The sequence below is a fragment of the Papio anubis genome, chromosome 7 (assembly GCF_008728515.1).
Source record: "Papio anubis isolate 15944 chromosome 7, Panubis1.0, whole genome shotgun sequence".
Classification (NCBI taxonomy): Eukaryota; Metazoa; Chordata; class Mammalia; order Primates; family Cercopithecidae; genus Papio; species Papio anubis.
The window spans coordinates 94,167,517-94,177,795 of record NC_044982.1 but is presented as its reverse complement, the minus strand read 5'-3'; the positions used below and the strand labels follow the sequence as shown (position 1 = coordinate 94,177,795).

The 10,279-nt window shown below is 37.8% G+C and overlaps 1 long non-coding RNA gene across 1 annotated transcript in view; it reads right to left on the bottom strand.

The window, feature by feature from the left end:
• Nucleotides 1–406: 406 nt before the first annotated feature.
• LOC110743721 overlaps nucleotides 407–10,279 on the bottom strand; it is a 33,426-nt gene continuing 23,553 nt past the window's right edge. Inside the window, exon 3 of the long non-coding RNA XR_002523210.1 lies at nucleotides 407–1,388. This is a non-coding gene — a long non-coding RNA (uncharacterized LOC110743721). The remainder of the gene's footprint in view (nucleotides 1,389–10,279) is intronic.

The following is a 10,279-nucleotide window of genomic DNA, read 5'->3' as shown; positions in this document are numbered from 1 at the left end:
TAACAACAAATATATATAACTAAATGAAAAACTCATAAAGAAATTGGACAGAATTTGGCCAGGCTAGGTGGCTCACGCCTATAACCCCAGCACTTTGGGAGACCAAGGGGGCAGATCACCTGAGATCAAGAGTTTGAGACCAGCCTGGCCAACATGGCGAAACCTGTCTCTACTAAAAATATACAAATTTATCTGGGTGTGGTGGTGGGCACCTGTAATCCCAGCTACTCAGGAGGCTGAGGCAGGAGAATCGCTTGAACCCAGGAGGCAGAGGTTGCAGTGAGCCAAGATTGCACCACTGCACTCCAGCCTGGAAGACAGAGTGAGACTCTGTCAAAAAAAAAAAAAAAAAAAAAAAAAAAAGTTGGACAGAATTTAATTTTGATTTGGTGATGAACAAGATATTATCAATCTGCCAGTGCCCTGTACTGTTCATTAAGATAGAAATCTTGAATAAAAACAATTTTTGAATTAAAAGACTGTCCAAGTAAAGCAATACTTCTTCTAAAAGGAAGATCTCTATATACTGGATGATTTGACTTGGAAAAGAAGTGTTTTTTTTCTGAAGATGATACATAACATAGCATTTTCTCCTGCTAAGTGATATTATAGAAAAGAATCAAATGGAACAAGTTTTATTCCCCTTTAGGGAGACTGAACAATGTAATTAAGAAGCTTGTATGATTCCCTATCTAATAATTTTTGTATTCTATATTCTATCTTTCTCAGGTTGAAATTCACTAAAAACAAGGACTTGTATGTAGTGGATCCTTAATAAGTATCTTATTTGCAAGTAAACAACTGAATTATTGAATAGATAAAGCTATTAAAAGTGACTGGACAATGGTAGCTTCCTTAGTATTTTAATTTCTTTTACCCATCTCTTAGCTCTAGGTCCTCTTCTCCTAAATTACATAGAAAAGAAACTATTGTTTCAGAAGGCCTCCAGTTTACCAATTTGTTTGAACACTTTATTGGGTACAATAATATTAATACTTGATGTCTGTCCTGTATGATTCAGATAACACAATAAGAAGATTCCTTCTGTGTCAAATGAGGATATTCTATGAATCCTTTAATATGCCGAGGTCACTCACCTACCAATTTCAGATTACTTAGATCCATTTAGGGATATTTCCAATGCCATTTATCGAGTTTGCTTATCTTCAAGTGCCCATTTTTATGCTGCTTTGTAAATCTCCCCATAATCTCTGAGCTCCTGAATAATTGTAAATAAGTGAGTTTTCTTCTTCAGCCACCTGTCAAGATTTCTAGGGCTCTTCTACAGAGTGAATGTTCATGTTTTCTTTCACTCTGTTTTTACAAAAATGATGAAATTAGCCAGCAAGCTGTAGAGCATAGATATTTCCTGCTGTATTCTCTTCCTCCTGGATTGTCGTAAGGGAATAGTGGGCAAAGGTGACATCGTTTACAGTTCACATCAACATGTTTCAATTTGCCTTATCCTTTGGGAGAACTAACTGTTCTATGGTAATTCGAACTGGACATTTTTTCTATCATTTTTTTTTTCCTTTTTAGTTTAAATTGATAATTTATTCAGAAGGCAGTATTCATAATGCCTGAATTCAAAATACAGGCAAATCTGTTATGGGTCTATAAAAATCAAAAGAATATGATTCAAAGAAATTTAGTGGTCAAAACTATGGAGTAGCTAATTTATTAATCTAAAATTTTATGCAGAGTTTGAAGAAAAGCCATATTAGCAAAGCGCTATGTTTCTTTCTCTTGTGACTCTCTTCCCAATTCATTGCCTTTCCCCATTAAATTTCAAATAAGTTCTTAGGGAGGAAAAAAAGGAAAATCAGATTGAGCCAACTAGTGTGAAGCTTCAAATGGAGATAATAATAGTGCCTACTTCAAAGGATTGGGATGATGATTAAATAAATTGTGCTAATAAAGTCCTTAGAAAAGCGTCTGATAGGCCAGATGTGTTGGCACACACCTGTAATCCCAGCACTTTGGGAGGCCAAGTCAGGAGGATTACTTGAGCCCAGGAGTCTGAGACCAGCCTGGGTAATATGGCAAAATCTCGGTTCTAAAAAAAAATACAAAAACTAGCCAGGTGTGGTGGGTGTGCCTATAGTCCCAGCAATTTAGAAGGCTGAGAGGTGGGAGGATTGCTTGAGCCCAGGAGGTTGAGGATGTAGTGATCTAGGATCACACCACTGCACTCCAGCCTGGGAGACAGAGCCACGTCAAGAAAGAAAAAGAAAGAGAGAAAGAGAAAAAGAGAGAGAGAGAGAGAGAGAGAGAGAGAGAGAGAGAGAAAGAAAGAGAAAGACAGACAGAAAGAAAGAAAGAAAGAAAGAAAGAAAGAAAGAAAGAGAAAGAAACAAAGAAAAACAAACAGAGAAACAGAAAGAAAGAAAGAAAGAAAGAAAGAAAGAAAGAAAGAAAGAAAGAGAAAGAAAGAAAAGAGAAGAAAAAGAAAGAAAAAGAAAGAGAAGAAAAAGCAAGCAAGAAAGGAAGGAAGGAAGGAAGGAAGGAAGGAAGGGAGGGTCTGGAGTTTATAACCACTATTTAGGCCTGTGTTAGAGAAAAGTCAAGGAATCCTACAAACCACTCTTGCATTCACTCACTGAAACTACATGTCTTATGTGGAAACTAGATTTAATCTGTAAAGTGGATCATTTCGAACTTATATTTTAAAATGGAAGTTAATTATGCACACTGTAACCAACTATCATATTTATATGGCTTGTCAAGAAGTGTAAACCATATAAAAAGGGATTTTATTATCTCATAAAAAAAAAACAAAAAACTGTCAGACATCAACTATGTCTTGAAGATGCAATAATACATTCTGGGGAGTCATAGTTTTGGTAACTTGAAGCTTCATCCAGAAATATGGCAAAACACAATCTCTGCCCTCCTCCGTGCTGTGGCCTGAACATTTGTTACCTTCCCCAACCCCAGTTCATATCATTAAACTTAATCCTCAATGTGATCCCATTGAGAGTTGAACCCTTAATGAGGTGATTAGATCTTGACTTTTCCACCCTCATGAGTGAGCTTAGTGCACTTATAAAAGAGGTCAAAGGGAGTTGCCTTGTCCTTCATCCATGTGAGGACCAGCAAGCAGCACACTCCATGAGGAACGGAGATCTCACCGGAAACTGACTCTGATGGTATCTCCATCTTGGACTTTCCAGCCTGCAGAACTCTTAGCAATAAATTCCTGTTGTTTATAAATTACCCAGCCTAATTTATATGTTGTGATAGTAGCCTGAAAGGACTAAAACACTTTCCTTTCACAGGAATATAAGTCCTAAAAATTCAGATGAACAAAAAATTTGCAAATACTTTTTCCTGATATTATGTGCTTTTAAAAATCCAACTTAGAGGCCAGGTGTGGTGGCTCACGCCTATAATCCAGCACTTCGGGAGGCTGAGGCGAGTGGATCACCTGAGGTCAGGAGTTCAGGACCAGTTTGACAAACATGGTAAAACCCCGTCTCTACAAAAATACAAAAACTAGCTGGGCTTGATGGTAGGTGCCTGTATTCCCAGCTACTCAGGAAACTTAGGCAGGAGAATCGCTTGAACCTGGGAGGCGGAGGTTGCAGTGAACTGAGATCATGCCATTGCACTCCAGCCTGGGCCACAGAGCAAGGCTCTGTCTCAAAAATAAATACATAAATACATAAAATCCAACTTAGAAAAAACACTGGTTCATTAGAACTGACTTGTGTTTTGACTTCTCTAGAGTGTTGAAAGTGGGCCTGTATTCTGGCCAGGGATCTTTCTCCTTTGTTGAAAGTGAGTGCCGCAGAGATAAGGTTTCTTCAGGAAGCTGAGAGTTACATTTCTCACCCTGAAATCTAACCCAGCAGAACGCGCAGACAGAGCCCAGAGCCTGCCCAGAGAAGAAAGTTCATGGGCATAATACAGACATCACTTACCTTTAGAGTTGGGCAACACCTGGAGAGGGAAAATTCTTGAGTGTTTTCAAAAGATCTGTCCAAGGAACAGAGCCTAATAGCAAACCCTGAGTAAGAGGGAGAAATATCTTCAAAGATTTTCAACACTTCTCATAGAAATGAGCTTTCTGAAGCTTTCCTTAGCTCTCTGACTGCTGTAGTCATTTTTGCCTTGCCTGCTTTGAAGCATCCTGACCCAGGGTTATTGAACCTTTTCTCCTGTTGTGAAAATGCTTCGTGGAGTCTACCTGACATAATATCCTCTCTGTCCCTACTCTGCAACCATGTTGATACAAGGTAGACTCCTTTGGTACAGAGCAAGAAGAAATAGTACTAGAAGCCAGCAAGAGAGTTTAGAAGGAGTAAGTGGACACCAAACAAAAGATGTTGAATACAGCAAACGTTTAAAACCAAGAATCTTGAATCTGTGATTGCAGAGGACGCTGTGTCATCCCACCTCTCACAGCGTGTGAGTGAATGCATCCTGTCACCCAGGATCATGCTGGGGCTCTCTCGCTAGTAGCAGTCTCATTTTAATAAACTCCTGCCCAGTGACCTGTGGCCAGCCGAGTGTCGTCACTGTCTCCTCCTCTTCATACTCCCGCCTCAGTGCTGTCTCTAGACCCTGTTCTCTAGTCCCAAGTCTTTCCAAAGATGCTTCTTGGTAAACTTCGCTACCTTTTCCACCTCAAATGTCCTAACCTGATGAAGCCTCTAAACGAGGTGAATGTGAGCATTCAAAATTCTCCAGAATCCCTGATGTGATGGGAGCTTGGGCTCAATCATCCAGTCAGTGAGAATCTCTTTCAGCTAAGCAAATATTTCAGCATCGTTATTTTCCAGAGAAAAAAAAATTGAGCTGGGCAGCACACTGTTATTAGTAACACGTTCTTTTAGTGGACAGAGCTAGGAAATATTATACATATAATATATGATATTTGTATATATAATATATAACATAATTAATACAATATATTATATACATTTAATATAATGTGTAACTATATAATGTATAATACATATTTACAATGCACATATAATAAAACATATGCATAGGCTGGGCATAGTGTCTCACACTTGTAATTCCAATACTTTGAGAGCCTAAGGCAGGAGGATTGCTTGAGGCCAAGAGTTTGAAACCAGGCTGGGCAACATGGCAAGATCTTGCCTCTACAAAAATAAAAAAATTATCTGGGCATGGTGGTGCATGCCTGTGATCCCAGTTACTAGGGAGACTGAGGCAGGAGGATTGTTTGAGCCTAGGAGGTCAAGGCTGCAGTGAGCCATGACCATGCCACTGCACTCCAATCTAACTGACAATGAGACCCTGTCTCAAAAAGAAGTATATAATTACATACAATACTTACTCATTTAGTTACATGCAATACATATACATATATACATACAATTGCATAATTTGTATATTATATATAACAATGTATTTTGTGTAATACATATGCATTATATATGTTATATATAATACATATGCATAATATATACATATATACATATGCACATATATGTACAATGTCTATATATCACTATTTCTTCATCTGTGTATACATTTATTAGAAAAATATTAGTTCATACTGACATCCCCAATTTCAATTCAACATAACAGAGTTCTTTCTGCTCTTTTTTCCCTTTCCCATGATTGGAAATAACCTCTCTTGACAATAAAAGGCTTGCCTTCCTTATTTTTGATATAGTTACTGTTTTGCTTAATCATTACACTTTCTTGTTTAATGTATCCAGTCTCAACTGTGCTGGTGTTCTCCCTCCACCAGCATGCCCACCCACCCTGCCTTTCCTGGCCTCTGCGTGGCTGTGTTCCTCCTCAGCATTCCATGTCTCCCATCTACTATGCTGGTTCCTATGTTGAGGGGAAGGGAGGGAAGGGGAGGAGAAACTAATGGTCAGGGAAGAGAAAATGTGAAGGGAAGATGTAAAGGAAAATAAAGATGTGGTGAGAAAAAGAGAAAGGAAAGTGATACTTCTTTTGTAAACCACAAAAATGGGCTGGGCGTGATGGTTCATGCCTGTAATCCCAGCACTTTGGGAGGCTGAGGTGGGCGGATCACAGGTTCAGGAGATCAAGACTATCCTGGCTAACATGGTAAAAACCCATCTCTACTAAAAATACCAAAATTAGCTGGGTGTGGTGGCGGACGCTTGTAGTCCCAGCTACCAGGGAGGCTGAGGCAGGAGAATGGTGTGAACCCAGGAGGCAGAGCTTGCAGTGAGCCAAGATCACACCACTGCACTCCAGCCTGGGCGTGACTCCATTTTTTCTTAATGGAGCAAGACTCCATTAAAAAAAAAAAGAGAGAGAGAGAGAATTATTAAAAAGAAATGGAATTTTAAAATCTAAGCTGAAATCACTGATTATTAGATTCAATAGACATAAAATTACGCTCTCAAATTCTTATGAAGGTTTACAAATGTCTTTTCTACATTTCAGTATTTATCCCACTGCAGAAGTATAACCCAAACAGTTCAGGGACTAGCTCAGCAAAAGCTAGAAACTTCAAAATAATTCATATTTTTTGAATTCCAAAGGAAATTTTTATCTTGGTTACATTAGTTTCTGCAGATAGGGACATTAAATTAACTCCGTTTTTGAGTGGGTAGGTTTACAAAAGCAAACAGCTCTTAAGTAACTATTGCAAAGAAAGGCTGGAAAATATTAGTTATACAGTCAAATGATGAATCTGATTATTTTAGTTTTTCCAGACTTGTCAACTAAATCTTTAAAAAGTTGTTTGCAAATCTGATAGAAAATCTAATGCCTTAAAAAATTTGCATTCTTCTGCTAACAAGAGGATAATTTATTTTGGTAGTTGACTTAAAACTTCTTACTTTTGTGTTCTTTCCTTTTCTTTCCAAGCTTGCTCAGGTTCTTTGACACTTTTTTAAAAAATAGAAATATTTAAAATTGATTTGGAGGAATTTTTTCTATATCATGAACATGAACTCTGTGTCTGAAGTATACTTTGCAAATATGTTCCTAGTTTATAGCTTGTCTTAAAATAGAAGTTAAACATTTTTATTTAGCGGAATCTCTCAGTTTTTCCTTTCTTTATTTCTGACCTTCTTATCATGCTTTAACAAGTCGTGCCTACACCTAAATTATAAAAATATTCTCCAAGGGCTTTTGTCAGCGGCTCCCCACCCCGTTTAAACATCTAATCTACTAGGTGTATTTTTGTGTCTGATGTTGCTTCAGAGGTTGTGGGTGATTCTTAATTTTATTTCCAAATGCCAAATCAATTATTGAATAATCCATCTTTCCCTCTCTACTTAAAAATGTAATCTTTATGAAATACACAGTCCACTAACATGGATAGAGCTCTGAAATTTCTTTCATTTTCTAATGATTTATATGTTTATCTTCATATCTACAACATGCTATTTTAATTACTCTATATATTAAATTTTGATATTTGGCAGAGCAAGTCCTTTCTCATTATTTTTATTCACAATTTTCTTTCCTATTTTCATGAATTTATTCTTCGAGTTAAAAGTTATTATAAAATTGTCAAGATTTTTAAAATGTACATTAGATTTTTGATCTGAGTGGCACCATGGTTATGAGAGGAATTGTGGGGAAACTGACGCCTTTACAATTTTTAGTTATCCTATCAAGGAAGGCAGTATTTTTCAGTGATTTGGGTCATATTTTATGCCCTTCAAGAAAACTTTATTTTTTATGAGACTTACAGTATATTCCCAATTTAGTTTGTTTCTAGATATTTCATAGCTTTGGTTGCTATTTTGCATGTTCTAAATATTACATTTTATAACTTGTCATTAATTTTAATGATGAAATCTAAAATTTATTTTATTTGGCTACCTCACTGTACATTTTTATCAGTAATATATTTTCAATTAATCTTGGAGATTTTGTCTGAGAATATAATATCTTTAAATATTAATCACTTTATCTTAACTTATCCAATATTTACTTCTTTTTTTCTCAACTTATTGCATTGTTCAAAAACTTGAAAATAATATTGAATGGTAAAAAAAAGAAAGCTTAAGTAAAAATTAAGTCTCATAAATATGTATGATGCTCCACCAATGCATTATAATAAAAAGTATTGTATAGCATAGTTAGACATATAAATGTTGGTCTGGTTAACCCAACTGTATTTAGATAGCCGTGCTGAGTAGGGATGTATTCTTTGCACTGAGACTGGAAGTCTTCAGGTTAAGGTGTCCAAGGACTGATGAGGAAATAAAGATGATACGTATACTTTCCCCCATAGGCTGAAGGTTGGAATAGTTGGAGAGCAATGTGGTTGTTAAATGAACCCAGGCCCTTGTGCCCTTGTATGACAAACTACTTCACACAAACCATTTTTATATCCCTTTCATATTAATTTTCCAATTACAAAATTCTTACCTTCAGTCTACACCCTTGCTCTTACAACCTAATTTTGTCCCAACTTCTCAGAGTTAAATCTACTAATTTCTTCCAACAGCAAACTCACTCCTGCCCATCCCCTACCAGTTCTGTGCCCAAAATTCTAAACCAGAAAGCATATAGAAAACATTGCAACTACACTCACTGGTTTGAGAGTGGTGGCTTCCCTCTTGTATTTCTCCATGTCTCCCTCACCAAGGGCCAGATCCAGGACCTGACTCACAGGGCGTAAAGGCCCTAAGTGCTCAGGTAGCAAAAGATACCATGTTCCCCACAATACCCCTTTACCATTGTTCCCTTCTATAGATGCTATGTTTATAGGAACAATTTGGTTGAGATTCACTCCTGCCCTTGTGGCAACATTACACATTCTTTGGATATTATATATTGTTGACTTGGCTGCTCCTGTAAATCAACTCCTTTAGCTACTACTTCCCTCTCTCTCTTTAATGTTACAGAGTCTCGCTCTGTCTCCCAGACTGGAGTGCAGTGGTGTGATCTCAGCTCACTGCAATCTCCGCCTCGCAGATTCAAGCGATTCTTCTACCTTAGCCTCCCAAGAAGCTGGGACTACAGGCGCATGCCACCACACCTGGCTAATTTTCTGTATTTTTAGTAGAGACAGGGTTTCACTGTGTTAGCTAGGATGGTCTTGATCTCCTGACATCGTGATCTGCCCACCTTGGCCTCCCAAAGTGCTGGAATTACAGGCATGAGTCACAGAGACTGGCTGGTATTTCTTTTTATAGCACCGGCCATTGATCCCTTCCCGTTGGCCTTAAGATACTGAGGATAGATCATGCCTGTGCCTTTATTAGTCAGAGCTAAAAGGGCCACCTTAATTCTGTTCCTTCCAAATTTACACCATTGATAAGAAAAGGGAGAAGAAGAAAGAGAAGGAGGGAGAGGAGGAGGAGGAAGAGGAGGAGGGGAAATGTGACATGTGTTATTGGAAAACCATTGCTGCCATATCAGAATTCTTGGTATAACAAACCTCATTTGTATATCAATTAGTTTTTGCTATGTTCACAACAGTTTGAGGCTAAAACAACACTCATTCACTTTAATGCATAATTCTCTGAGTCAGTTGTGTGATTCTTCTGGCCTGAGTCGGTGCTGTGCTGCTTATGCTACTAGCTGATCAGGACTTGCTGAGTTGGCTGGAGGATGGAGTGGCTCAGTTCTCTTCTACATGGCTTCTCATCCTCCAACAGCTTAGCTCTGACTCGTTCACATAGTGGCATGGTGGTCTCACAATTCCAAGTACAGCAAGAGAGGATGCTTTTTTTTTTTTTGTCTTTTTTTTTTTTTTGAGACGGAGTCTCGCTCTGTCGCCAGGCTGGAGTGCAGTGGCCGGATCTCAGCTCACTGCAAGCTCCGAGAGGATGCTTTTTAAATTTGCATCTTATGTGCTAATATTCCGTTAGCCAAAGTCATATGGCCAACCCAAAATCAAAGGGTGAGATAACATATTCGACCTTGTAACAAGAGGATCTGCAGCATCGTAGTTCAATAGTATGGATGATAAGAGAGAGAACAAGCATTTTGGTCGTGTTTGACTGCAATAAACAAGTGACATTATTATTATTATTATTTTTTTCTGAAGATAGACCAAACACAATAAAAGATGAGATCTCACAATTTGTAAGCACCTACAATGTGATAGATTCTTTGTTAGGCAGTAAATTAAATATTCTTGTGTTATTCTCACAAAGTTGGTATTATTAATGCTACAAATGAGAAATCTGAAGCCAGCCTATATCTTGCCCTTAATGATGCAGTAAGTCCTTAACTGGGCAAGGGTTTACACCTAGCTCTCCCTGCCTTCAAATTCCAGACATCAATGAATACAATGCTTTATGCTAATGCATTAAGGCAAAGATCACCTTTTTTGGGTATGTCCTAAAGGGTT